The 23736-nt window shown below is 44.7% G+C and overlaps 2 protein-coding genes across 9 annotated transcripts in view; one reads left to right on the forward strand and one right to left on the reverse strand.

Annotated features, from left to right (window-relative positions):
* DTWD1 (DTW domain containing 1) overlaps positions 1–3947 on the reverse strand; it is a 29648-nt gene extending 25701 nt beyond the window's left edge. Inside the window, exons 1-2 of one of the 7 annotated variants that reach the window (XM_040342634.1) lie at positions 3572–3592; positions 809–811 (exon numbers count right to left, since the gene is read on the reverse strand). The gene's annotated coding sequence lies outside the window, so the exon portion shown is untranslated. The other 6 variants (XM_040342635.1, XM_040342636.1, XM_040342631.1 and 3 more) reach the window with 6 other exon arrangements.
* Positions 3797–23736, forward strand: part of FAM227B (family with sequence similarity 227 member B) — a 521136-nt gene continuing 501196 nt past the window's right edge. Inside the window, exon 1 of one of the 2 annotated variants that reach the window (XM_040342629.1) lies at positions 3797–4136. The gene's annotated coding sequence lies outside the window, so the exon portion shown is untranslated. The remainder of the gene's footprint in view (positions 4137–23736) is intronic. The other variant, XM_040342628.1, reaches the window with a different exon arrangement.

Raw genomic sequence — 23736 nt, forward strand, 5'->3', positions numbered from 1 at the left:
TACGTGATCTGGTGCAGCAGAGCTGCCTTGCTGCCCTATATCTACGTTATAGGGTTGGCAATCGGTTAAGGATAAGCTTAGGTGTGCAGATTATATTCTATCCTGCCTGTCACCTGTACAAAGCCAATCATAAGCGGCCGAGGCATTTCCAGTCTTGCAGTCACATGTATACAAGGGCATGTATAAAAGCAGCTTTGACCACTTATGATTGACAGCTTCCTGATTGGAGAGCTGATTGGACTAGGATCCAAACACACCTGAGTTTACCCTAAAAATGGTGACACGCAGTGCAGTGAGTTGCACTAATACCTCCATGCTACATTTTTTATGCAGCGCACACATGTACAGTGAGAACAGGGCACATACACAGATCAGCCATAACATTATGACCACTGATAGGTAAAGTGAATAACATTGATTATCTCATTACAATGGCATCTAAAAGTGAGGGGGAAATATTAGGAAACAAATGAACATGTTGCCCCTGAAGTTGATGTTTTTGAAAAAGGAAAAAATGGGCAAGCGTAAGGATTTCAGTGCCTTTGATAAGAGTCAAATTCTAATGACTAAAAGACTGGGTCATAGAATCTCCAAAACTGACGCTCTTGTGGGATGTTCCCAGTCTGCAGTGGTTAGGACCTACCAAAAGTGGTCTAAGGAAGGACAACTAGTCAACTGGCGACAGAGCCATGGGCTGCCAAGGTTCATTAATGCATGCATGGAGTGAAGGCTGGCCCGTGCAGTCCGATCCAATAGAAGAGCTACAGTAGGTCAAACTGCTGAAAAAGTAATTCAAAAGGCAAGAAACCTTCTGTGTGCAGCCCCCCTCCCCCCCCCCATCTTATATTTACCTGGACACCATCTCGATCCAGCGATGGGCATTAGAGCTGCAGCTCTTTTCCCCTTCATTGGTTCAAAAACAGCAGCAGGAGCCTCCTGCTGCTCTCAATCACAGCCAGTGGGGTGGCCCTGAGTTACGTTCTGTGTGTCTTGTGTACACACAGAGCCATGCTCGGGAGTGAGCTGCTAGCTATGGGGGCAGGGGTAAGGAGCCAGGAGGACCCAAGAAGATGATCCTTCGCTAGCTATGGGGGCACTCTGCAGGGGGGGAGGAGCCAGGAGCACCGGCCTCGAGAAGAGGAGGATCCTCTGCTAGCTATGGGGGCATTTAGCAGGGAGAGGAGCCAGGGGTGCCAGTGGAGGACCTAAGCTGCTCTGTGCAAAACCATTGCACAGCAAGTATAACCTGCTTGTTATTTAGAAAAACGTTACCTTTAGTATTACTTCAATACTGGTTCTAATAGAAAGGTGTCAGAACATACATTACATCGCAGTTTGTTGTGTATGGAGCAGTGTAGCTGCAGACCAGTCAGGGTGCCCATGCTGACTTATGTCCACAGACAAAAGTGTCTACAAAGTGGACATGACCATCAAAACTTGACCATGGAGCATCGGAAGGTGGCCTGGTCTGATGAATCCAAAAATGGTTTGAGGTGTTGTGTTGACCTCAAACTTTTCCAGATTGCAATCCATCGTGCGCCTGTAGGATGCTCTGGAAAAACAAGTCCAATCCATGGAGGTCTTACCTTGCAACTTACAGGACTTAACTGTTTGTTCAGTTTATTAAAAGTCAGCAGCTACAAAAAGAATAGTTAATGGCTTTTAATAAACAGACACTAACCTGTCCCACGGTCCAGGGATGCGGCCGCCCGAAGCCTTACTCCTTTCCCCTGTGGCAGCATTGTAATTGACAGCTTGCGGCTTCACGGCAGGACGAGAACTGCGCATGCACGAGTCGTGCTGCGCTCTGTAAGTAGTCAGGCAATCTTCTGGGACCTGTGACGTGTCCCAGAAGATTGCAGAGAGGGAGGGGTCATTTAAGGGGAGAGGAGGAGTCACCTAGGTGGCCAGAAGGAGGAAGTGGGACAGGAAGTCCCTCTTAAAACCCGGTACCCACTCCCCCCAAAAAATGACATGCCAATTGTGGCATGTCAGGGGGAAAAGAGTACTTAAAGCGGGGGTTCACCCTTAGAGGGCACTTTTTCCCCTTATATTTCTGCTCGTTTTCTCTAGGGGAATCGGCTATTTGTTTTAAAATATGTGCAGTACTTACCCGTTTACGAGATGCATCCTCTCCGTCACTTCCGGGTATGGGCTGCGGGAATGGGCGTTCCTTCTTGATTGACAGGCTTCCGAGAGGCTTCCGACGGTCGCATCCATCGCGTCACGATTTTCCGAAAGAAGCAGAACGTCGGTGCGCAGGCGCAGTATAGAGCCGCACCGACGTTCGGCTTCTTTCGGCTACGAGTGACGCGATGGATGCGACCGTCGGAAGCCTCTCGGAAGACTGTCAATCAAGAAGGAACGCCCGCTCCCGAAGACCCATACCCGGAAGCGACGGAAGAAGATGCAGCTCGAAAACGGGTAAGTACTGCTCATATTTTAATACAAATAGCCGATTCCCCTAGACCGAACGAGCAGGAAGCTAAGGGGAGAAAAAAAAAAAATTAACAAATGGGTGAACTCCCGCTTTAAAGCGGTTGTAAACCTGCATATAATTTTTTGTTTTTGTTTACACCTGCAAGGAAAAAGCCATAATGAGCTAATATGCACCGCATATTAGCTCATTATGAAATACTTACCTCGGAACGAGGTAGGTAACTTACCTGGTCCACGCCGAGGCGTGTCTTCCGGGTATCGCCGCTCCAGCGCTGTGATTGGCTGGAGCGGCGATGACGTCACTCCCGCGCATTATTATAGGCTTACCTGTAGGCAAAAGTGAAAAAAGTGGGTTTACAACCACTTTAAAGCTGAAGTTCCACTTTGGGGTGGAATTCCGCTTTAAAGGATCTGCTACTGACGGTGCCAGATACCACAGCGTACCTTCAGAGGTCTAGTGTAGCTAGGGATGAGCTCCGGCGTGTTCTCACACTCCACATGCAGAGCCCGCCAGGAAGTCGGCACGGCGCTACGCTAATCACAGGCAGTGAGACATTCCCCGATCTCTGCACTCGGGACAATGTCTCCCTGCCTGTGATTAGCGCAGCGCCGTGTCAACTTCCTGGCAGGCTCTGCATGTGGAGTGTGTGAACACGCCGGAGCTCATCCCTACTCTAGTGGAGTCCATGCTTCCATGGGGATGGTGGTCTGTCATATGGGTAGGGCTGATGGCGTAGGAAACAGTCGTTTTCTAGGCAGATCAGCGGACTTGGTTTAAAACGAGACTCAGACTCCAATCACCCCGGTGTTTAGTCACACTTTGAATTCCAGCAGGAAGAATCTACTGAATCCTGCATCTGGGAATGACAGCTGCGTGTGAATAGCTGCAGCCCGGGATGCCGCACACCTCAATGACAGGCTGTCGGCGGTCTCAGCTCATTACCTGCAGTGATTGCAGCTCTCCGCACACAGCTGTCACTCCCTTCTGCTGGGATTTGCTGTGTGGATAAACTTCCATGTGATCAGAGCCTCCACCATGCATTTCTTATGATAAGGGTAAACCATGGAACATCCACAGGAGCAGCATGATCTTCCTGTCACCATTCTAAGAAGAAGCATCCCCTCCACAGACCTTCATTCTTCTCTTCTGAAAAGACATGGCTGGAAAATCACCTCGTTACCTGAAAATAAAAGCAGACAAAGTTACCATCAGCAGCATTCGGCTATATAGAGTGACACACCTCTCTCACCAGAAATCGTCCGAGCCCACAGGTTCCCATGCAGACCTCTGGGGACACAGGAAGTGCGGGGTCCGAAGGCCGGAAGGGGCGGTGCCTGGACTCAGCAGAGCCTGTGGTAAATGAATTGTGTGTCCCCTCACAGACACTTCCCCTGTGTATAGACAGTGACATGAGAGAGTCCCGCAGTGTTCTGTGTACTGCGGACCAGAAGGAGCTTGTTCCGGTGTATCAGCTCTGTGTAGTGGCGGGCTGTCCGGTCACACGGCGCTCTCAGGTGATAGCGGGATCCATAGGAAGGGGCAACAGTAGCCGGGGGACACAATTAAATGTAACACCGATGCTTTGGTTGTCAATGGCAACTGTAAACACAGGCAGGATTCCATGTGCCTGTGAGTGTTCGTATGATCAGGTGACGAGTCTCCTGAGTGTGAGGAGACGGCAGTACTCATCCCTGAGGTAAGGGACATTAGTGAGTGGGACTATGGAGGAACACACACACTATAACTGGGGCGCACAACTTCTCTTTAGTTTTTGGAGAAGGAATAGATCCCCTGTCAGTTTTTGCTGGTGGGGGTGGGGGGTCAGTTCACTAACGATTATTACATGTGAATTTTTTATTTATTTTTTTAAATCACATATAAGAATAATAATTAAACTAAAACATCAAAGTAAAATATCACAAATGAGAAGTACCATGCGATCCCGATTGCTGTGCGATTTTTTTTTTTTTTTTTTATTAGTGCGTTTCTGTTCAATCAAAATAAATTGGCTCAAGTCCCACCGCATAGTGATGGCATTGAGCTGGTGACAGGTACTCTTTATATACTTTAAAGTGGTTGTAAAGGCAGAAGGTTTTTTTTTTAATTTTAAAGTGGAGTTCCACCCATAAGTGGAACTTCCGCTCATCTGATTTCCCTCCCTCCAAGTCAGGTGCAACATTTGGCACCTTTCAGGGGGAGAGGCCTTTGACAGATACTCTGTCCCCACTTCCATCGGACAGCATCATGAAGGCCAAGGAACACACCAGACAGGTCAGGGATAAAGTTGTGGAGAAGTTTAAAGCAAAGTTAGATTATTAAAAAAAATACCTCAAGCTTTGAACATCTCACGGAGCAGGGTTTAATCCATCAACTGAAAATTAAAAGAATAGGGAACAACTGCAAACCTACCAAGGCCATTCACCTAAACTGAAAGGGCAGGCAAGGAGAGCATTAATCAGAGAAACAGTCAAGAGGCCCATGATAACTCTGGAGGATCTGCAGAGATCCACAGCTCAGGTGGGAGAATCTGTCCACAGGAACACTATTAGTCGTGCACTCAACAGATGGAAGAGTGGCAAGAAGAAAGGCATAACAAGTCCCGTTTGCGAGAAGCCATATGTGGGACACAGCAAACGCGCAAGAAGGTACTCTGGTCAGATGAGACCAAAATGATGGAGTATTTTGGCCTAAAAGCAAAACTCTGTGTGGCAGAAAACAAACACTGCACATCACCCTGAACACACCATCCCTACCGTGAAACATGGTGGTGGCAGCATCATGTTGTGGGGATGCTTTTCTTCAGCAGGGACAGGGAAGCTGGTCAGAGTTGATGGGAAGATGGATGAAGCCAAATACAGGGCAATCTTAGAAGAAAACCTGCCCCGTACATACGATCGGAAATTCCGACAGCAAAAGTCCGATGTGAGCTTTTGAATGGAAATTCCGACCTTGTGTATGCTCCATCAGACTTTTGCAACGACCCTAAACATACAGCCAGAGCTACAATGGAATGGTTTAGATCAAAGCATATCCATGTCGCCACTCTATCCAAAACTGAAATATAAAAAGTTTAGTCTTCTAACTGAAGACTAAACTTTTTATATTTCAGTTTTGGATAGAGTGGCGATTAGAACATCTCAGGGTTTTATTGCTGTCTGTGTTCATGTTAGGGAGATTTGCCCTTCCTGTTTGTCATGTTTACATTATTGAAAGTAAAGAGTGAAAAAACAACCCCCAATTTTGTGTTGTCCCCAGAACAGGAATTGAGGAGACATCTACTGGGGACACTAGTTTTGGTGACAACCCAAAATTTGGATTTATTTGCCTTTCAGAGATGCTTAACCGCTCCTGGACCGCCACACGTATATTTACTGTGGCAGGGTGGCCCGAGTGCGCAAAATCACATACCTATACGTGATTTTGTGCATGCGGTTTAGGGGGTGCCTGAGCGCTGCTCCCACTGTGATTGGACACACCAGGTGCCAATCGGCAGGTCGGGCGGTCGCGCATAAAGCACACAAAGAGAGTGACCATGTTTCAGATAAGCTGAATCACAATCTCTTTTCCTCCAGTGAATCCACTCTCCCCTACAGTTAGAAAGCACCTATCAAGTAACACATTTAACCCCTTGATTGCCCCTGGTGTTAACCCCTTCTCTGCCAGTGTCATTTATACATTGATCAGTGCATTTTTTTTAGCACTGATCACTGTATTGATGTCACTGGTCCCCAAAAAGTGTCAAGTAGGGTCAGATATGTCTGCCACAATGTCGCAGTCCTCTAAAAATGGCAGTTCGCTGCCATTACCAGTAAAAAAAAAGTCCATAAATATATCCCATAGTTTGTAGACACTATTAGGTAGATTCAGTAATCGGTAGATAAGCCGACCTAACTCAGAATCTACGCCGACTTATGTTTAAGTGTATTCTCAATCAGAGATACACTTAAACATATCTAAGATACGACGGCTTGTGCTGTCCTATCTTAGGTTGCAATATTTCAGATAGCGTAGAATATGTAAATTAGTAGAAACTCCGATTTACGAATGTACGCCCAGCCGACGCAGTACTTTTACGCCGTTTACGTTAGAGATAGGCCGCCTAAAGTTAGAGCTGGGCCCTAGTTGGAATAGTAATGTTAAGTATGGCCGCCGTTCCCGCGACAAAATTTTTACGTCCTTTGTGCAAGTAGTCCGTGAATCGGGATTTACGTTGTTTACGTCCACGTCGAAATCAATAGGCCCGTGCGCATGCGCAGTAAAAAAAAAAACGTAAGGTCAAGCCCCATTAACATAAAACACGCCCCCTTACACAGATTTGAATTAGGCGCCCTTACGCCGCCCGCTTTAGGCTATGCCGCCGTAACTTAGCAGGCAAGTACATTGTGAATCATGTACTTGCCTCGCTAACTTACGGCGGCGTAGCTTAAATGCCTTAAGCTACGCCGCCGCAAAGTTGCGGCAACGTACCTGAATCTAGGCATATAACTTTTGCGCAGACCAATCAATATACGCTTATTTGGATTTTTGTTTACCAAAAGTATGTAAAAGAATACATATTGGCCTAAATTGATGATATGTATTATAACAGAAAGTAAAAAATATATATATATATTTATTTTTCAAAATTGTCTTTTTTTTGTTTATAGCGCCAAAAAAAAAAAAAACAGCAGTGGTGATCAAATACCGCCAAAAGAAAGCTCTGTTTGTGGGGAAAAAAAGGACATACATTTTATTTGGGTACAACGACGCACGACTGCGCAATTGTCGTATCGCAAAAAAAGGCCTGGCCAGGAATTGGGTAAAACCTTCCAGGGCTGAAGTGGTTAAGAAGCCCCAATAATAGTTATTTTTTTTCTTTTTTATACTGTAATTGCATGGTAGGCAAAAAAGTGCTAGATGGATAGATAGATCTAACGCAGAGCAGAAGATGCATATAAGCCAACATATAAAGCAGCACTCAGGGGGATTCTAAGGTCAACACTGAGTGATGAGGTTTATTTTGGCCCTTTGACGAGGCACATCCTGAGAAAGATGAGCTTGTGCTGCGTTGAAATAAAGCTTATCATCGAGTGTTCACCTTTTAAGCCCATAAGTGCCGTTTATATTTTGGATTAATCATTAATATTTATATGTCTGTCTTAACCACTTAAAGCAGAGTTCCACCCTATTTTTCAACTTATAAGCATTCTTTTTAACACTGCCCCCTTAAATATATTTGGGATGTTTTTTTGTTTTATTTTAAAAACTCACAGTATTCCTGTGAGTTAGTTTCACCCACCGCAGCGGAATGGCCTCGCTGCCGCATCCAGCGCTGCTATGCCTCCTGGGAGATGTGTGTCATCAATCCCAGGAGGCTGGGCTGAACCATCGCCGCAGTTGAAAATCTCGAGTTAGGGCAGTGCCACCCATAGAGGTGGTGTCCTCTTCCTCTTGTCCATCTCCAACTCCTCCCTTCTAGCACCGCCCCCGTCCTCCCGCCTCCACCACCTGCCCGCCATCTGTCTCCATTGCGTGGAGAGTTACAGATCATCTCGGTCTGATAGATCTGTATGTGAGAACACCGATCGTAGTACAGCCCCGCCTCCCTGTACATTGAAACAGTGCTCTCTGCACTGTCTATCACAATTCTGGTACAGGGAGGTGGAGCAGTACTACGATCACTGTACTCACATACAGACCTATCAGCCCGAGATGCCAACTGTCATCCTGATCATCTGTAACTCTCCCCACCAGGGGTTGACACATTTGCTTGGAATCTAGGAGCCAGCTAAAAAAGTTAGGCGCCAGAAAACGCACCCCGTCCCGATGAGCTTGCGCGCAGAAGCGAACACATACGTGAGCAGCGCCCGCATATGTAAACGGTGTTCAAAACACACATGTGAGGTATCACCGCGATTGGTAGAGCCCTCCTCTGTAACTCAAAACATGCTGTGAAGGACTTTTTGCCTATATGCTTCAGTTTAATTCTCCCTGCTAGTTTAAGGCTGTGTGTGTTAGAGGTAAAAGGTGCTTTCATGTGTGACTCATTCCTCTGTGTAACAGACTGCTGAAATGTTAATGTCCCACCCCCAGCCAGCTCTCTATTTTAAAGGGTAATTGATCTATTGTGTGTGTGAAGAAGACCTGTGTTTACCCTTAAGAAATGTGTCTACAGGGTCGGCTCCGAAGTGTCTGCCTATAATCTGTATGGGAGCCCTCACTGTGTGAGGGGGGGGGCGGAGATTGTCATTGTAACAGTTTTGTAACTACATATAAGCTAGGTGTTGTACCATTAAAGTCTCTCTTGTTCCAGCATTAAGCTTTGGCCCAGTGTGTGGATTATTGGGCGATTCCAGGGATTCCTACTTGTGGAATATTGGGTGATTTTCCTTATGGGAAGAAGGGAATGTTTGACGGGGATATTCTCTACTACCGTCACACATGCAACCTGTAGATTTTTTTAAACGTTGCCTATGAAGATTTTAAAGGGTAAAAGTTTGTCGGCATTCCATGAGCGGACGCAATTTTGAAGCGTGACATGTTGGGTATGAATTTACTCGGCGTAACATTATCTTTCATAATATTAAAAAAAAATGGGGATATCTTTACTGTTGTCTTATTTTTTAATTAAAAAAAGTGTAATTTTTTCCCAAAAAAGTGCGCTTGTAAGACCGCTGCGCAAATACGGCGCCATTTTATTCTCTAGGGTGTTAGGATAAAAAATATATATAATGTTTGGGGGTTCTAATTAGAGGGAAGAATATGGCATTGAAAAATAGTGAAAAATGACATTAGAATTGCTGTTTAACTTGTAATGCTTAACTTGTAATACCAACGGCCACCACCAGATGGCGCCAGCTCACATCTGGTGGTAATAACTTGTAATACCAACAGCTCACCACCAGATGGCGCCAGCTCACGAAAAAAATATATTTTTTTTTGCCCACCTTCCAAGCCAAGTCGCCAGGACACTATTTATAGTCGCCATGGCGACCGGGATTTGTCGAGCCCTGCTCCTCACTCTGCACTGATGGGCACTAATAATGTTGTCACCGCACTGATGGGCACTAATAATGTTGTCACCGCACTGATATAATGCACTGGTGCCACTGCACAGATAATGAACTGGTGTCACCGCACTAATGGGCACTGATAATGCACTGGTGGGCACTGATATGGTACTGCTGTCAATGCACTGATAATCTGCACTGGTGTACCCTGACATTTGGGTCTGGTTGTGGTTCCTGGGCCGATGCGGGGGTCGGGGCCGATGCGGGGTGCTGTGCCGGGGCCGATGCGGGGTGCTGTGCCGGGGCCGATGCGGGGGGCCAGGGCCAATGTGGGGTGCTGTGCCGGGGCCGATGCGGGGTGCCGGGGCCGATGCGGGGTGCCGGGGCCGATGCGGGGTGCTGTGCCGGGGACGATGCAGTGTGGGGTGCTGTGCCGGGGCCGATGCGGGATGCAGTGGGCTGGGGCCGATGCGGGGTGTCGGGGACAATGCGGAGTGCTGTGCCGGGGACGATGCGGTGGACTGGGGCTGATGCGGGGTGCCGGGGCCGATGCGGGGTGCCGAGACGGGGACGATGTGGTGGGCTGGGGCCGATGCGGGGTGCTGTGCCGGGGACGATGCGGTGGGCTGGGGCTGATGCGGTGCGCAATGTTATGGTGGCAATGTGCTGTGCTGGAGGAAGCAGGAGGAAGTCAGTGAAATTGTGGCCGGAACTTCACTTTAAGGACCCGTTCACGACTATATACGTCCTGTTTTTAAAGATGGATATCTCGGTAACGGCAGCAGCTGCTGCCACAACCGAGATATCCATCTTTAGTGTGAGCGGTCCTGTAAATGATAACGGTGGTCTCCATGGCGGATTCGCCGCAAGATCACCGTTATCGGCGGCGGGAGAGGGCCCCCCCTCCTGCCGCTCTCCCGCACCCTCCGCCGCTTACCGGAGCCGTCGGTAGCGGCAGAGGCGATCTGGTCCTGTCCCCTGCTCGGCTGGGATACGAGTGAGGGCAAGATGGCCCCCACCCGTCCCCATAGCATAGCAGGGCGGAAGTGACGTCAAAACGTCACTTCTGCCCATGCTTCTTAAAGCAATATTTTCTTGTTGTAATTTTTTCAAATAACAAAATGTTTTTTTTTTTGTTTTTCTTTTGCATTTAAGTCTAAATATAAGATCTGAGGTCTTTTTTACCCCAGATCTCATATTTAAGAGGACCTGTAATGCTTTTTTCTATTACAAGGGATGTTTACATTCCTTGTAATAGGAATAAAAGTGATCCATTATTTATTTATTTTTTCAGTGTAAAAATAATAAGAAAACAACATTTTTTTTTTTTTTAAGTGCCCTGTCCCGACGAGCTCGCGCGCAGAAGCGAACGCATACGTGAGTAGCGCCTGCATATGAAAACGTTGTTCAAACCACACAAGTGAGGTATCACCGCGATCGTTAGAGCAAGAGCAATAATTCTAGCCCTAGACCTCCTCTGTAGCTCAAAACATGCAACCTATAGAATTTTTTAAATGTCGCCTATGGAGAATTTTTAAGGGTAAAAGTTTGACGCCATTCCACGAGCGGGTGCAATTTTGAAGCGTGACATGTTGGGTATCATTTTACTCGGCGTAACATTATCTTTCACAATATATAAAACAATTGGGCTAACTTTACTGTTGTCTTATTTTTTAATTAAAAAAAAGTGAAATTTTTCCAAAAAAAGTGCGCTTGTAAGACCGCTGCGCAAATACGGTGTGACAAAAAGTATTGCAATGACCACCATTTTATTCTCTAGTGTGTTAGAAAAAAATAAATATAATGTTTCTGGGTTTTAAGTAATTTTCTAGCAAAAAAAAAAATTTAGTCTTGTAAATGCCAAATCTGAAAAATAGCCAAGGTCCTTAAGTGGTTAAGGGCCGTTTATGCCAGATACAGTGTAACTGTGCTTGCAGTTATTTCCAGCTCAGCCCCAAAGCATAGGCAAGGCAAGGTTTCCTGTGATGCCAGTAAACACCACAGCAATACTGTGGTATGCAATGAAAAAGTACTGCATGCAATACCTTTTTTATTGCAGCAGGTTGAGATGCAAAACACCAAATCACAATGTCACTGTGGTGAATAGAATTATATTATATATATATATATATATATATATATATATATATATATATATATATATATATATATATATATATATATATATTATATATATTATATATCACTTTTTGTTAGTTTTTCACATAAAAGTTACAAACATAAAAAACGTATTAAACATTCAGCACTTCCATTTACCAGCACCAGTGTAATAATGTAGCTCCCAGATAAATGAAAGCAGCAATCGTCCCAGAGCAAATAATGAAGAAAGAATAATAAAAAAATCAATAAAAATTATATATATATATATATATATATATATATAGTACATGCAGCACAAGTACAGTAACCAACACTATATCCTCCTTGCAATACCAGGAAATATCTAAGCGCCCAATAAGACCCACATAGACCCAGCATCTCGCCACAAAAAAAAAGGGGGGCCCATAACCAGGGGGCAATTAATCAGATGCTGTTGGAGCTATTTTCTATCCAACCACTGCATACCTTTTTAAACTTATCAGGTACCCCTCTGTTTAGATATGTGACTTCATACAACGGCAAAGCCTTATTTATCAATGCCTTCCAGGCCATTATGGTGGGGGCCGTCTACCTTTTTCAGGACAAAATAATAATTGTGCGTGTGCGTAATACAGTAGCAGGGTGAGCAAACTGTGAATTGCCTACTTGAGTACCAACGTATCTACCAGGCCTAACAGATAGATCTATAGATGGTCTTACAGCAATTGTTGTGACCGAGCCAACACAGTCCATCACCTCTACCCAGAATTACTGGATGTGTGGGCAATGACAAAAAATGTGCAGAAAATCTGCCCATGGGGCATCGCACCTTCAATAATTCGAAGGATGAACAAAGACAATCCTTGCTAGCTTAGCAGGAGTGTAGTATATCCTATGAAAGAACTTGAACTGTATCAAGTGATCACGTGCCAACACCAATCTAGCAAACGAGGCACTCCATACATCGTCCTAATCATCATTGTCCAGCTGCAGGAAATCCGACAACCATGCAGCATGACAGGAGGCCAAAACCCGGGTAGTATCTGTAAATAATTCTTTATAAATAATAGATGGGGCTTTAAGTAGATCCTTAGCTCTGAGCAGCGACTCTAGGCAGGGCCGTCTTTAATATGGTTTGGGCCCAGGGCAAACATTTTTTTTGGGCCCCCCTCCAGCTTATTTTGGGCCTGGCTGGTTCACATGTATGTTTTGGCGGTCCTTATTTGTGCAGGTACAGCAGCCCATTGATTTGAATGGGCTGCCATGCCTTTGTTTCCTGCAGAAAAAAGGTGCATTCAGCATTTTAAAAATACAGTTGCCTTGAAATCCATTCTGCTTTTGCACCATGCTACTTACCTGCAGTTCTTGCACACACAAACGCACTGTGTTTTTAAAAGCGTGACCTAAACATCTAAAAATGCAGCAAGTTTGACAGTGCGGGAACTGCAGATAAGTCACAGCAGACAGCAGAATGGACAGACAGTGCTGTATTTCAGTGCTTGATGGGCATAGGCGTGCCGTGTGCGCAGCCTATTACATGAGGCATGCGCTTTTCTTTGCAGGAAACGCAGGCATGGCGAATGGGCTGCTGTGCCTGCGCAAATGTGGGCCGCCAAAACACATACATGTGAACCAGCCAGGCCCAAAATAAGCCCATCAAGCAGTTAAATACAGACAGTAATGTCATGTACTCTGAGGCTTAACTCAGCCTGGACTGCAGGTCTGGTCTGTGATTTAAAGAGTTCCTCTATTTTACACATGGCATGGCATGGGGTCCCATGGTGCTAAAGCAGAATGGACAGACGGTGCTGTGACCCCATGCCATGCCATGTGTGTAAAATAGAGGAACTTTTTAAAACACTGACCAGACCTGCAGTGAATCATCAAATATTATAAAGACTTTGGGCACACTCTACAGAAAACTTCAATTTACAATATAGATTAGCAAACAGTGACATACCTTGAGGAGCAGGACATGAAGAAGTCAGCCTCAGGAAGAGCAAACTGGGGATGTTATAAAATCACATTCTAATTCACTTTTATATACAAGCAGCACCCAGTGGCAGGAAGGGAGAAGTGCGTGTCTAAAGGGAAGTCAGGGGTGCTGTACATTTTAAAACACTGGGAAGGGAAGCAGTACTGTCACTGGCTGCGTGCCGCTGATGATTTTCAGCCTGATTTGTGGGCAGCACAGGGGCTTAACGGGAGGCAGGGCCGCCATCAGGAATTATGGGGCCACTTACACAGCTTCAGGCATGGGCCCCCTGGAGCAGAGAACCGGGATGGGGGGTGCTGCCGCCTGAAATTGAGAAGCAGGGGGGGGGGGGGGGCTGCCGCAAATTTAGAAGCGGGGGTCCTTTACAAAAAAAGAAATAAAGAAAGAAATAAAGAAAAATATATATAAAAAAGGGGTGTAGCCATCTGGGGACCTCTGGGCCCTTTAATAAAAAGAAAAAAAGAAATAAAATATATATATATATAAAATATATTTTAAAAAGGGGGTTGCCATCTGGGGCCCTGGGGACCTCTGGGCCCTTTAATATTTTTTTTTTAATAAAAAATAAATTACAAAAAAAAGGGGGTTGCCATCCGGGACCTCTGGGCCCTTTAATAAAAAATATATATAAAGAAACATTTATAAAAAAAAAAGGGGGGGTTGCCATCCAGGGCCCTGGGGACCTCTGGGCCCTTAAATTAAAAATAAATAAAACAAATATATAAACAAAAATAAAAAAATAAACATTTATAAAAAAAGATAAAGGGTGTTTGCCACATGGGGACCTCTGAGCCCTTTAATAAAAATATATATATATATATATATATATATATATATATATATATATATATATATATATATATATATAAAGAAATAAAATATATAAAAAAAATATTTTTTATAAAAAAAAGGGGGGTTGCCATCCGGGGCCCTGGGGACCTCTGGGTCCTATAATAATAATAATAATAATAATAATAATAATAATAATAAACATATATATATATATATATATATATATATATATATATATAAACGATTTTTTTTTATTAAAAAAAGGGGGTTTTCATCCGGGGCCCTGGGGAACTATGGGCCCCTGGGGACCCCCAGACCTCTAAAAAAAATTGGCCCTTTAATAAAAAATAAAATAAAAATATATTAAAAAATTGTCCCTTTAATAAAAATATATAATTTTTTTTATTATTTAAAAAAAAATAAAAAAAAGGGGGGGTTGCCATTTGGGGCCCTGGGGTCCTCCGGGCCCCTGGGGGCCTCCGGACCCCTAAAAAAAAAAAAAAAAAAAAAAAATTTTTTTTTTTTTTTTTTTTAAGGGGGTTGCTTTGGGCCCCCAACAGTGACAGGGCCCAGGGCACCTGCCCCATTTGCCCTGCGGTAAAGACGGCCCTGACTCTAGGTCCCCAACCTGCACCTTCAGATTGGAAGACCCAAATTGAATAAGTGTGAGTTGGGGAGCCTCTACTTTTAAGCTCATTGAATATCAACAACATCCCATTCCCGACCACTGCGCCTACTGTTTTTATCCCATATCTGGTCCAAATGACTGGATCCGAATATGAGAAAAAATGAGCCAGCTGAGGATTATGCCAGAGGGGAGTATGTGGAGACACCGCTCCGCAGTAGAGCCCCTCCAGCCAAATCCCACGCTCGTCTGACTGACCACATGGACCCTGTAAGGGGATAGGAAGCCCCCCTCCCACAGTATAAGCAAAGAAGACAATACCTCGTAAGATCACTAAGCAATACCTGGCAAAATTGGGTACTGCCAACCCCGCCTTCTTTCCTGGGCTGTTGCATCGCTTATGATCTTTCAATAAAGTTTTTTTTAAAACAAGTAAATGACTGAATCGGCACATCCGCACTGTGTCTCACTGGTAAGAACAGGCCCGAAAAGCATAATTCCAGGCATGGCTACATGCGTACGGCGCAGGCGCCCTATAGCGCCGACTCGACGTTCGGCAACTCGTGACGCTCCTTATGCAACGGGTGGGTAGTTTTTGTCATCACATCAATCACTAACTGCTGCATAGGAACGCCCACTGCCGTGGGATTCACTACCCGGAAGCCAGCTAAGAAAATAGCTATACGAGGTATGTACAGCAAAAAAAAGAAAATATCTGCATACTGTCAATGTCGTCGGTAGTGAGCTGAATGTAATGTTAGATTTTTTTTTTAGGGTGAACCCCCGCTTTAAAAGTACACACAACCGTTAGATGGCAACAAACTTTAGTACCCAAACTTGTCCATAAGTGACACTTTAAAAAGTTTTGCACGTCTTCAGTTTAGAATTAATAATGAATGAAGGCTCTGAAATATTGTTCTCACTCCAGCATGCACGGCGATGCCTAATATGTGTAATGTAATCACATTTTAATATATAGATGCAGCCGACATGAATGTAACTACACACAGTAATGCAAGGCTTTCTCCCTGGTGTGGAGTGTCGTGCTCGCCCCCTCCCTTGGACTACAGGAGAGTCAGGACGCCCACTAACACACAGCTCCTTTCTCTATCTGCAACGTAGACAGTGTCCTGACTCTCCTGTAGTCCAAGGGAGGGGGCGAGCACGACACTCCACACCAGGGAGAAAGCCTCCCATTACTGTGTGGAGTTACAGACAGAAGAACAGGAAGTGAGGATTTCTCAGAAGAAAAAAGGACATTTAAAAGCAAAATTGAAAGATGAGGTAAGTGAAGGAGGACTGCACTAAGGTAAAGGAAGCTATTTAGAGAATTTTTTTTACCTTTACAACCCCTTTAATTGAACAAGTTGAAGTTAGAAGCTGATTGGCTACCATACCCGGCTGCACCAGATTGAATGCACCAGTTTTAGTAAATCTCTCCCTTTGTGTGTGTCTAGCAGTGATCACCGCAAGTAATTGCTGACTGGGGAATATTTCTTCAGCTCCGCTCGCATGTTCTGCCTTGGCTCAAGTCCCGGCCAGCCGCCTGCCTGCTTATCTCCTTGCCTTCCCTGGTGGAGTGATCTTCCTCTGCTCCCCGGGACCCAGTAGTAGCTGTGCCTGGAGAGTAAGACTTGACAGGCTGTGAGGCGGGGGGGGGTGACGGGCAGAGTCGCTGATTGCCACCATTACTACTAAAAATATATATATATATATATATATATATATATATATATATATATATATATCTATATCCCCGGATTTCATAAAAAAAAAATCTGGTCACCTTAATCTAGAGCCACAGCAGGAATCTTGCTCCGGCCTAAATCACTGGTGTAAATGTAGCCCTATCCCAAAGGAAAAAAAATTAAAAAGTTGTAACTGTTTATACCGTGCTATCTGGAGTATAGCTTCAGTTTGTTAGTGTATCTAAATCTGCTAGCACAATTAACACTAACCTTCCCCCATACTGACAGTGCTGCTGTCTTCTGTGCTCCTTCATCCACAGTTGTGTCTGTATAATACAGGAGGTGTGTTACTGTCCGGATTTCCAGGCAAAAACAGAGGTCCTAAATTACTGATGTGAAAGTGGCCTAAGCCCCTGTTCACACCATGTGATTTGACAGGTCCAAATCGCATGACAAGTCGCACCCTATTATCGGCAACAAAACTGTTCAAACCAATGCGAAGCCGACTTTGTGGTGCCGCAACGATTTGAAAAAAAAGTTCCTGTACTATTTTTAGTGATTTCAGGTGTGATTTGCATAGACATCTGTGCATGAAGTTGCACAGATGTCAGCCAAGACACACCTGAAGTGGTACTGACATGCGGCTTTGAAATTGTGCAATTACACAGTCAGCTTCGGTGTGACGGGGGGCTTAAGGTTTTACATAAATAGAAGCTGGTCATTGTGAGCACCCCTGTCAGTATTGAATGGTTAGTTCCTGTAAGCTGGAAGAGAGCTGTAAAACAAATGCAGCCATCACCTCTAAGAACTGATAAAAGAGAACATTTATAAATCTACACAGACCTGGGCCTGTTGGTTACACTTTTAGATGATGCTGATCTAACCGTACGCCCTAAAGACACTGGCCCTGAAATGGGGTCCTGGATCTGGGCTGTGGGTGTTCTGACCGATTATCTCTATAATAGATATATATAGAGACTGATTATGTAATGGAATTAGAATGGTGCCATAATAATTATTATTATTATTATGGCACCGTTCTAATCCCATTACATATTTACTCTCTATATATATTTCATCAGGGATGAGGTGCATGATACATGTTGTGACCTAGCCGCTATACTCCAAAAATCTATAATAGATATCTTGGAGTGCGGAATGAGAGCTGGGAGGCGGAGAGACTGGTTGGTGCACATTCCCTTCACCCCCATGTTGTTGGCCTTGTTGGGAAGGGAAGCAAACAGTGGTGCACCTCCCTCCCTGGCGAGGGAAGCCTACATCCGAGGCAGAGTGATTCTCCTTCTCTTGATTTGTGTGTTCTACTGCTATTATCTATTTACCATATGTGCACCACTTCATCTGCTTAGGCCCCGTACAGACGAGCGGACTGTCTGCTGAAAACGGTCCGCCGGACCGTTTTCAGCGGACATGTCCGCTCGGAGATTTCGGTCTGATGGTTGTACACACCATCAAACCGAAATCCGCGCAGACAGACAGCGTGGTGACGTGGCCGTGACGATGACGCGACGATGTGCGCGACCCTGGAAGGTCAATGCTTCAAGCAATGCGTCAAATCACTTTGACGCATGCGAGGGATGGCGGCCGATCGGACATGTCCGGTGAGTCTGTACAGACGACCGAACATGTCCGACGGACAGGCTTCCAGTGGACATGTTTCTTAGCATGCTAAGAAACATTTGTCCGCTGGAAACCTGTCCGATCCGCCGGACATTTGTCCGGTCGGCCGTACACACGACCGAACATGTCTGCTGAAACTGGTCAGCGGACCAGTTTCAGCAGACATGTTTGGTCGTGTGTACGAGGCCTAAGAGATATTCGACATAGCTGTGGATTCTGTTGGATCCTTTGTATGAATTTTGATTTTATGTCTCCCTTTGATAACTTTTGTACATCTGTAAAGTTTCAATAAAGAGTTTTTGGAACAAAAAAATAATCTTTTTTATTTATTCATGCAAAACCTTTATCCTAAAATGGGAAAAAAAACTGTTTGCTGTAAGTGATTATGAAGTGTGAGCTGGAGTTTGGCTTCAATTTATTAGTGTATCTAAATCTGCTAATACATTTAACCCTCCCTTCCCCCCTAAATTGACAATGCTGCTGTCTGCAGTGCCTCCTGTGCTCATTCCTCCGGAATTGTGTCTCACTAAGGCTGTGTTCATACTAGTGCGATGCGGGAACCCTGCAAATCCACTGCGGGTTCCCGCATCGCACCCGACTCGCACGGCAGTTCACACTGCCATATGCGAACTGCTGGGGAGTGTCATACATTGTTAATGACACCCCCATTTCAGCTCTCATATCGCACTCCAAACTGTCAGTTCGGACATGAATGGGATCGCATAGATGAGAACACCCAAGCGATCCCATTCTGGTGTGGACCAAAAAAAGGGTCCTGTGCGAGTTTACTATCTGTATGGCTGAAATCACATTGGACGGACATAGCATGTGATTTGCAGTGCGGTGCGAATCACATGTGATCTCGCAAAGCGCACCAGTGTGAACCGGCCCTAATACAGGAGGTGTGTTACTAGCAAGGTCTCCAGGTGAAAACGGAGGAGAAAAGGCCCCTTTCACACATATGGACCATTCGTCTGTTTTTCCTCTATCCGTTGATGGATGAAAAACGGATGAGCATCTATTTTCATCCGCTTCCGTCAACATACATTTTTTTGAACGGATGAAAGCCCTATTTCTTGATCATACATCACGGGACACAGAGCCTTAATTACTTAATAGGTTATGTAGTCACCACAGGTGATTGGACACTGGTTAAGCTTAGGAGACCCTGGTACGTAAATCGTAAGGATGCCAGTAGGTAGACCTTGATTTCTCCCACTACGCTCGGACCTACTATTGCAGGGTCCAGTATTCCACCCCGCCTTACAAAGTCTAATTTTGATGGTTTGGCTGTTGAGACCCACATTCTGAGGAAACGTGGGCTCTCAGGTCTAGTCCTATCCACTCTGGTTAATGCTAGGAAGCCCCCTCCAGGTTCATCTACTACAGAATCTGGAAGGTATATGTTTCCTGGTGTGAACCCAGAAGGGGGCATCCTAGGAAGTATGTTATTAATAGAATCCTTGCCATTCCTCAGTTGGGCTTAACCACTTGACAACCGGCCTATTTTGGCACTTCCTTTGGCACTCTCCTTCATGTAAAAATCACATTTTTTTTGCTAGAAAGTTAATCAGAACCCTCAAACATTATATATATTTTTTTAGCAGACACCCTAGGGAATAAAATGGCGGTCATTGCAACTTTTTTTTCTTGCACGGTATTTGCGCAATCATTTTTCAAACGCCTTTTTTTTTTAGGGAAAAAAAAAGTTTCATGAATTTAAAAAATAACAAAACAGTAAAGTTAGCCCAATTTTTTGTATAATGTGAAAGATGATGTTACGCCGAGTAAATAGATACCTAGCATGTCACACTTTAAAATTGCACTTTTTTTACATTTTTTTTTTTTTGATCACTTTTATTCCTATTACAAGGAATGTAAATATCCCTTGTAATAGGAATCACTGTGACAGGTCCTCTTTATGGAGAGATGTGGGGTCAATAAGACCCCACATCTCTCCTCCAGGTTTACAAGCATGAAATCGGTGAAAAAAAATTCACCGATCTCATGCCGACAGCCGCAATTGCGGCATTGTTTACTTGTGGGTACCGGGCGTGACATCATAATGTTGCGTCCGGGCCTCTGACGGTCATAGAGATGACTGGTGACCATCTGGTCACCAGTCATCTCTATGCTTCCCAGACAGCGCCGGCCAATTCGCTCTCCGGGCCCCTGATGGCGGCCGGAGGGGGGACGTCCCCTCCCGCCGCCTATAAGAACGATCAAGCGGTGGAAATGCCGCTTTGATCGTTCTTACAGTGCACAGAATCAGCGGCTGAAGACGGTGATATCTGAATGATGCCTGTAGCTGCAGGCATCATTCAGATATCACCGCACAAAGCCGAGGACATTAAAAGACGGCCTCCGGTTGTAAAGTGGTTAAATATGAAGTTGCCTTGAGCGCTACCAAGGGCCAAATCTCGGCCTTGTCGGTATTTCTCAAAAACCACTTGCCTCTCATTTCCTAGTCTGGGCCTTTGTTCACAGAGCACTGCACTTGAATCCGCCGGCTAAGTCTCCCGTGTGCCCATGGGATTTGAATTTGGTGTTATCTATACAGAAGCTACCTTTTGAACCATTACACATGCTTCTTAAATCTTTTTGACAAAGAAACTGTTTTTTTTTTCTTGCAGCCATATCCTCGGCAAGGAGGGTATCGGAATTGGCGGCTCTTTGTGTAAATAACAGTACATGATTATTCATGATGACAGGTTGGTGCTGCGTCCTCACCCAACTTTTTACCTAAGGTGGTTTCAGGATTTCATCTGAATCACCGGGTGATGTCACTAAGTGACCCCCGCCCCTTTGATTCATTTAGTGGCGGGACCAAATGACAGCTGCTTCTCTGCGCTATTAGGTATAGAAGAAAAAAAGGCCAACAATGACCGTCAGCATCCGCAAGCATGGGAACCTGTCTGTACAGACTGCCCCTCACTATATGTACATCTCTTTTTCCCCTCTCCTTGCACACATTGCCCCCCCCCCCCAAAAAAAAATCACAGATCCAGAATAAAGAAAAAAAGCTTACAATGACAGTCAGCGCTGGCAGTGGAGGGAGCCTGTCTGTACAGACTGCCCCCTCACTTTGTATACTGCTCTTTTCCTGTCCTGTCCCTCTCCTTGCACACACCGCCCCCCTTCTCAAAGAGGGCCTGTCACATATCTGCTATAACATAAGGGACTCTCTGTCCCCTATGTGATAGCAATAAAATAGTAAAAAAAAAAAACTGGTGTCAACTGATCCGTATATTCTTTGAAAAAAATTTGACTGAACTGATGAAACAAACGGAAGGCATGTGTGAAAAGGGCCTAAAAAAAGGAAAACAAATGCATCCACTGCATCTAATGATTGGTGAGCAGCAATATATTACGTTTTGAGTTTAAGGGAACACTAAAGGTTTGTTTAAAAATAAATAAATAACAAAAACATGTCATACTTACCTCCTCTGCGCAAGGGTTTTGCACCGAATGGCCCCGATCCTCTTCTTTTGGGGTCCATCAGCGGCGCTCCTGGCTCCTCCCCGCATAGAGTGCCCCCCCCCCGGGAAGCTTCTCTAGGGACACCCATGCTCCCGATTGACAGGACGATAGCCGCAGTGTCCATCCATGCATAAATTAGCCAATCCCTGCACACTCAGCCACATTTCAATCCAGATATGGCTAGCTTTGGTATGAACAGATCATCGAACACCACTAGAGGGAGACACACCTAAAAGCTAGCTGACTGGATCTACACAGGCAACTTCAACTCTCCCACACCGGGGTCAATTCACTAAGATAAATACTGCAATTTTTTAACATTGTCTTATCAAAAAATAAAAATCAACTTCAGCAACTTCTGCTAAAGGGACCCGATTGGGAAAAAAAAAGCTGCTCCATTGGCACAATAACCCTTTCATTTCAAGCCTATTTCTGACATTTGTTGCTTACAAGTTAAAATCTGTATTTTTGTATAGAAAATTACTTAGAACCCCAAACATTATGGCCCGGATTCACAGACACTGGCGCATATTCATGCCGCCGTAGCGTATCTCCTTTACGCTACGCCGACGCAGCGCAGAGAGGCAAGCACTGAATTCACAAAGCCAGTGCTTCAAAATCTGCGCTGGGTTTCCAAGGCGCAAGTCAGCGAAAGTGGAAGTGGGCGTGAGCCATGCTAATGAGGCGTGACCCCATGCAAATGATGGGCCGAGCGCCAGACAGATACGTATCGCCAACTGCGCATGCGCTGTCCCGTGGACGCATCTCAGTGCACATGCTCACAATCACGTCGGAAACAACTGCCTAGGATACGTCGGATCACTGCCTACGGCGTGAACGTAACCTACGCCTAGTCATATTCACGTCCTACGTAAAATACGTCGGCTTGTGTTCCCTGGTGCAGCCCTTTGCATGGATGCTGCTGAGTTACACCTCCTTTATGGGGCATAACTTTACGCCGGACGTATGACTTTACGTGCACTGCGTCGGACGGACGGACGTTCGTGAATCGGCGTATCTCCCTCATTTGCATATGTGAATAGAAAATCAATAGGAGCGCCAAATACGTCCAGCGTAAAAATGTGCCCACTCTAAGCCGGCGTAGGCAAGTTACGTCGGTCGGATGAAGCCTATTTTCAGGCGTATCTTAGTTTTGTGGGCACGGCGCACAGATACGAGATACGTTGGCGCAAGTGCTTTGTGAATCCGGGTATATATATATATATATATATATATATATATATATATATATATATATATATATATATATATATAAATAAATAGCAGATACCCTAGAGAATAAAATGGTGATCGTTGCAATATTTTATGTCACACGGTATTTGCGCAGTGGTCTTTTAAACGCAATTTTATGGGACACTTTCATGGATTAAAAAATAAAAAATAAGCAGAAAAGTTAGCCTAATAAATAGATACCTAATATGTTATGCTTTGAAATTGCGCACACTCGTGGAATGATCTCCGAAGGCGACGCTTTACCAGGTTAGAGTTATAGGAGGTCTTTTTCTAGAATTATTGCTCTCACTCTAACGATCGCAGTGATACCTCACGTGTGATTTGAACACCGTTTACATATGCAGGCGCGACTTACGCATGTGGTTTCTTTGCTGCACGAGCTTGCAGGGACGTATCGCTTTAAAAAATTATTATTTTTTCTTATTTATTTATTTTTGTACATTGACACTTTAAAACAAAAAATATATGATCACTTTTTATTACTGTGACAAGGAATGTAAATATCCCTTGTGACAGTAATAGGTGGTGATCAGTAGGGTTGTCCCAATACCACTCTTTTAAGATTACGGATACTTTTTTTTTGTATGTCATGTGACAGTGGTCTATGCAGCACTAATGATGCATGGACTGTGTCAGTATTTTTTTTTTACAATTTTTTTTACTTTTTAAATATTTTATTACAATTATTTTTTCTTTTTTTTTTTTACCAGCCCTGTTGGGGGCTTTGGTGAGAT

The sequence above is a fragment of the Rana temporaria genome, chromosome 3, assembly GCF_905171775.1.
Source record: "Rana temporaria chromosome 3, aRanTem1.1, whole genome shotgun sequence".
Lineage (NCBI taxonomy): Eukaryota > Metazoa > Chordata > Amphibia > Anura > Ranidae > Rana > Rana temporaria.